This window comes from Phyllobates terribilis, unplaced genomic scaffold (genome assembly GCF_046119375.1).
Source record: "Phyllobates terribilis strain yellow unplaced genomic scaffold, ASM4611937v1 Scaffold_5__5_contigs__length_657084704, whole genome shotgun sequence".
NCBI classification, from domain to species: domain Eukaryota; kingdom Metazoa; phylum Chordata; class Amphibia; order Anura; family Dendrobatidae; genus Phyllobates; species Phyllobates terribilis.
In genome coordinates, this window is record NW_027362765.1 from 65414281 (window position 1) to 65420280 (window position 6000).

General features: G+C 60.0%; 1 pseudogene; it reads right to left on the minus strand.

Moving 5' to 3' along the window:
- Window positions 1-5571, minus strand: part of LOC141270722 (uncharacterized) — a 44805-nt pseudogene extending 39234 nt beyond the window's left edge.
- Window positions 5572-6000: the final 429 nt, after the last annotated feature.

Consider the following 6000-nt stretch of genomic DNA (forward strand, 5'->3'; position numbering starts at 1 on the left):
CAGTCTCTGCTCCCTCATTACCGGTCCCCAGTGCAGAGTCCCGGTGCTTCCCCCAGGACTGAGTCCTGTCCCCTCTATCACACAGTCCCTGCTCCCTCATTACCGGTCCCCAGTGCAGAGTCTCGGTGCTTCCCCCAGGACTGAGTCCTGTCCCCTCTATCACACAGTCCCAGCTCCCTCATTACCGGTCCCTAGTGCAGAGTACCGGTGTTTCCCCCAGGACTGAGTCCAGTCCCCTATATGACACAGTCCCTGCTCTCTCATTACCGGTCCCCAGTGCAGAGTCCCGGTGCTTCTCCAAGGACTGAGTCCTGTCCCCTCTATCACACAGTCCCTGCTCCCTCACTACCGGTCCCCAGTGCAGAGTCCCGGTGCTTCCCCCAGGACTGAGTCCTGTCCCCTCTATCACACAGTCCCTTCTCCCTCATTACCGGTCCCCAGTGCAGAGTCCCGGTGCTTCTCCCAGGACTGAGTCCTGTCCCCTCTATCACACAGTCCCTGCTCCCTCATTACCGGTCCCCAGTGCAGAGTCCCGGTGCTTCCCCCAGGACTGAGTCCTGTCCCCTCTATCACACAGTCCCTGCTCCCTCATTACCGGTCCCCAGTGCAGAGTCCCGGTGCTTCTCCCAGGACTGAGTCCTGTCCCCTCTATCACACAGTCCCTCCTCCCTCATTACCGGTCCCCAGTGCAGAGTCCTGGTGCTTCCTCCAGGACTGAGTCCTGTCCCCTCTATCACACAGTCCCTGTTCCCTCATTACCGGTCCCCAGTGCAGAGTCCCGGTGCTTCCCCCAGGACTGAGTCCTGACCCCTCTATCACACAGTCCCTGCTCCCTCATTAACGGTCCCCAGTGCAGAGTCCCGATCCTACCCCCAGGACTGAGTCCTGTCCCCTCTATCACACAGTCTCTGCTCCCTCATTACCGGTCCCCAGTGCAGAGTCCCGGTGCTTCCTCCAGGACTGAGTCCTGTCCCCTCTATCACACAGACCATGCTCCCTCATTACCGGTCCCCAGTGCAGAGTCTCGGTGCTTCCCCCAGGACTGAGTCCTGTCCCCTCTATCACACAGTCCCTGCTCCCTCATTACCGGTCACTAGTGCAGAGTACCGGTGTTTCCCCCAGGACTGAGTCCAGTCCCCTATATGACACAGTCCCTGCTCCCTCATTACTGGTCCCCAGTGCAGAGTCCCGGTGCTTCCCCCAGGACTGAGTCCTGTCCCCTCTATCACACAGTCCCTGCTCCCTCATTACCGGTCCCCAGTGCAGAGTCCCGGTGCTTCTCCCAGGACTGAGTCCTGTCCCTTCTATCACACAGTCCCTGCTTCCTCATTACCGGTCCCCAGTGCAGAGTCCCGGTGCTTCCCCCAGGACTGAGTCCTGACCCCTCTATCACACAGTCCCTGCTCCCTCATTACCGGTCCCCAGTGTAGAGTCCCGGTGCTTCCTCCAGGACTGAGTCCTGTCCCCTCTATCACACAGTCCCTGCTCCCTCATTACCGGTCACCAGTGCAGAGTCCCGGTGCTTCCCCCAGGACTGAGTCCTGTCCCCTCTATCACACAGTCCCTGCTCCCTCATTACCGGTCACCAGTGCAGAGTCCCGGTGCTTCCCCCAGGACTGAGTCCTGTCCCCTCTATCACACAGTCCCTGCTCCCTCATTACCGGTCCCCAGTGCAGAGTCCCAATGCTTCCCCCAGGACTGAGTCCAGTCCCCTCTATCACACAGTCCCTGCTCCCTCATTACCGGTCCCCAGTGCAGAGTCCCGATGCTTCCCCCAGGACTGAGTCTTGTCCCCTCTATCACACAGTCCCTGCTCCCTCATTACCGGTCCCCAGTGTAGAGTCCCGGTGCCTGCCCCAGGACTGAGTCCTGCCCCCTCTATCACACAGTCCCTGCTCCCTCATTACCGGTCCCCAGTGTAGAGTCCCGGTGCTTCCTCCAGGACTGAGTCCTGTCCCCTCTATCACACAGTCCCTGCTGCCTCATTACCGGTCCCCAGTGCAGAGTCACGGTGCTTCCTCCAGGACTGAGTCCTGTCCCCTCTATCACACAGTCCCTGCTCCCTCATTACCGGTCCCCAGTGTAGAGTCCCGGTGCTTCCCCCAGGACTGAGTCCTGTCCCCTCTATCACACAGTCCCTGCTCTCTCATTACCGGTCCCCAGTGCAGAGTCCCGCTGCTTCCCCCAGGACTGAGTCCTGTCCTCTCTATCACATAGTCCCTGCTCCCTCATTACCGGTCCCCAGTGTAGAGTCCCGGTGCTTCCCCCAGGACTGAGTCCTGTCCCCTCTATCACACAGTCCCTGCTCCCTCATTACCGGTCCCCAGTGTAGAGTCCCGGTGCTTCCCCCAGGACTGAGTCCTGTCCCCTCTATCACACAGTCCCTGCTCCCTCATTACCGGTCCCCAGTGCAGAGTCCCGGTGCTTCCTCCAGGACTGAGTCCTGTCCCCTCTATCACACAGTCCCTGCTCCCTCATTACCGGTCCCCAGTGCAGAGTCCCGGTGCTTCCTCCAGGACTGAGTCCTGTCCTCTCTATCACACAGTCCCTGCTCCCTCATTACCGGTCCCCAGTGCAGAGTCCCGGTGCTTCCTCCAGGACTGAGTCCTGTCCCCTCTATCACACAGTCCCTGCTCCCTCATTACTGGTCTCCAGTGTAGAGTCCCGGTGCTTCCCCCAGGACTGAGTCCTGTCCCCTCTATCACACAGTCCCTGCTCCCTCATTATCGGTCCCCAGTGTAGAGTCCCGGTGCTTCCTCCAGGACTGAGTCCTGTCCCCTCTATCACACAGTCCCTGCTCCCTCATTACCGGTCCCCAGTGTAGAGTCCCGGTGCTTCCCCCAGGACTGAGTCCTGTCCCCTCTATCACACAGTCCCTGCTCCCTCATTACCGGTCCCCAGTGTAGAGTCCCGGTGCTTCCCCCAGGACTGAGTCCTGTCCCCTCTATCACACAGTCCCTGCTCCCTCATTACCGGTCCCCAGTGCAGAGTCCCGGTGCTTCCCCCAGGACTGAGTCCTGTCCCCTCTATCACACAGTCCCTGCTCCCTCATTACTGGTCCCCAGTGTAGAGTCCCGGTGCTTCCTCCAGGACTGAGTCCTGTCCCCTCTATCACACAGTCCCTGCTCCCTCATTACCGGTCCCCAGTGTAGAGTCCCGGTGCTTCCCCCAAGACTGAGTCCTGTCCCCTCTATCACACAGTCCCTGCTCCCTCATTACCGGTCCCCAGTGTAGAGTCCCGGTGCTTCCCCCAGGACTGAGTCCTGTCCCCTCTATCACACAGTCCCTGCTCCCTCATTACCGGTCCCCAGTGTAGAGTCCCGGTGCTTCCCCCAGGACTGAGTCCTGTCCCCTCTATCACACAGTCCCTGCTCCCTCATTACCGGTCCCCAGTGTAGAGTCCCGGTGCTTCCCCCAGGACTGAGTCCTGTCCCCTCTATCACACAGTCCCTGCTCCCTCATTACCGGTCCCCAGTGCAGAGTCCCGGTGCTTCCTCCAGGACTGAGTCCTGTCCCCTCTATCACACAGTCCCTGCTCCCTCATTACCGGTCCCCAGTGCAGAGTCCCGGTGCTTCCTCCAGGACTGAGTCCTGTCCTCTCTATCACACAGTCCCTGCTCCCTCATTACCGGTCCCCAGTGCAGAGTCCCGGTGCTTCCTCCAGGACTGAGTCCTGTCCCCTCTATCACACAGTCCCTGCTCCCTCATTACTGGTCTCCAGTGTAGAGTCCCGGTGCTTCCCCCAGGACTGAGTCCTGTCCCCTCTATCACACAGTCCCTGCTCCCTCATTATCGGTCCCCAGTGTAGAGTCCCGGTGCTTCCTCCAGGACTGAGTCCTGTCCCCTCTATCACACAGTCCCTGCTCCCTCATTACCGGTCCCCAGTGTAGAGTCCCGGTGCTTCCCCCAGGACTGAGTCCTGTCCCCTCTATCACACAGTCCCTGCTCCCTCATTACCGGTCCCCAGTGTAGAGTCCCGGTGCTTCCCCCAGGACTGAGTCCTGTCCCCTCTATCACACAGTCCCTGCTCCCTCATTACCGGTCCCCAGTGCAGAGTCCCGGTGCTTCCCCCAGGACTGAGTCCTGTCCCCTCTATCACACAGTCCCTGCTCCCTCATTACTGGTCCCCAGTGTAGAGTCCCGGTGCTTCCCCCAAGACTGAGTCCTGTCCCCTCTATCACACAGTCCCTGCTCCCTCATTACCGGTCCCCAGTGTAGAGTCCCGATGCTTCCCCCAAGACTGAGTCCTGTCCCCTCTATCACACAGTCCCTGCTCCCTCATTACCGGTCCCCAGTGTAGAGTCCCGATGCTTCCCCCAAGACTGAGTCCTGTCCCCTCTATCACACAGTCCCTGCTCCCTCATTACCGGTCCCCAGTGTAGAGTCCCGGTGCTTCCCCCAGGACTGAGTCCTGTCTCCTCTATCACACAGTCCCTGCTCCCTCATTACCGGTCCCCAGTGTAGAGTCCCGGTGCTTCCCCCAGGACTGAGTCCTGTCCCCTCTATCACACAGTCCATGCTCCCTCATTACCGGTCCCCAGTGTAGAGTCCCGGTGCTTCCCCCAGGACTGAGTCCTGTCCCCTCTATCACACAGTCCCTGCTCCCTCATTACCGGTCCCCAGTGTAGAGTCCCGGTGCTTCCCCCAAGACTGAGTCCTGTCCCCTCTATCACACAGTCCCTGCTCCCTCATTACCGGTCCCCAGTGCAGAGTCCCGGTGCTTCCTCCAGGACTGAGTCCTGTCCCCTCTATCACACAATCCATGCTCCCTCATTACCAGTCCCCAGTGCAGAGTCCCGGTGCTTCCCCCAGGACTGAGTCCTGTCCCCTCTATCACACAGTCCCTGCTCCCTCATTACAGGTTCCCAGTGCAGAGTCCCGGTGCTTCCTCCAGGACTGAGTCCTGTCCCCTCTATCACACAGTCCCTGCTCCCTCATTACCAGTCCCCAGTGCAGAGTCCCGGTGCTTCCTCCAGGACTGAGTCCTGTCCCCTCTATCACACAGTCCCTGCTCCCTCATTACTGGTCCCCAGTGTAGAGTCCCGGTGCTTCCCACAGGACTGAGTCCTGTCCCCTCTATCACACAGTCCCTGCTCCCTCATTACCAGTCCCCAGTGCAGAGTCCCGGTGCTTCCTCCAGGACTGAGTCCTGTCCCCTCTATCACACAGTCCCTGCTCCCTCATTACTGGTCCCCAGTGTAGAGTCCCGGTGCTTCCCCCAGGACTGAGTCCTGTCCCCTCTATCACACAGTCCCTGATCCCTCATTACCGGTCCCCAGTGTAGAGTCCCGGTGCTTCCCCCAGGACTGAGTCCTGTCCCCTCTATCACACAGTCCCTGCTCCCTCATTACCGGTCCCCAGTGCAGAGTCCCGGTGCTTCCCCCAGGACTGAGTCCTGTCCCCTCTATCACACAGTCCCTGCTCCCTCATTACCGGTCCCCAGTGTAGACTTCTCCTCAGCTTCAGCTCTTACCTGTGGCCGCTTCCTACACAGAAAACCCTTCACTTCCTACAAGCCCCATCCTGCTCCTCCCCCATGTGACTGATCACATGACTGTGACATCATCACAGGTCCTGGAAGCAGAACTGCAAAGGTTCCCAGAATAGAAAGAGGGATAAACTCTGCTCAGCTCCGGGAAATGTCTCTTCCCCCCTACCGCCCCCAGCCACAGACATTTACCACTTCTCTCCCCCGGCAGGAGGAGATGTCGGAGGGGGCATGAGGGCAGTGAGGGGCAAATCCGGGGCTGTCCTCAGTATCCTGGACTGTCCGCCGTATCCGGGGTTGTCTGCCGTATCCAGGACTGTCCGCCGTATCCGGGGCCGTCCTCCGTATCCGGGGCCGTCCTCCGTATCCGGGGCCGTCCGCTGTATCCCGGACTGTCCTCTGTATCCAGGAATGTCCTCTGTATCCAGGGACTGTCCTCTGTATCTTGGACTGTCCGCCGTATCCAGGGACTGTCCTCTGTATCCAGGACTGTCCTCTGTATCCAGGACCGT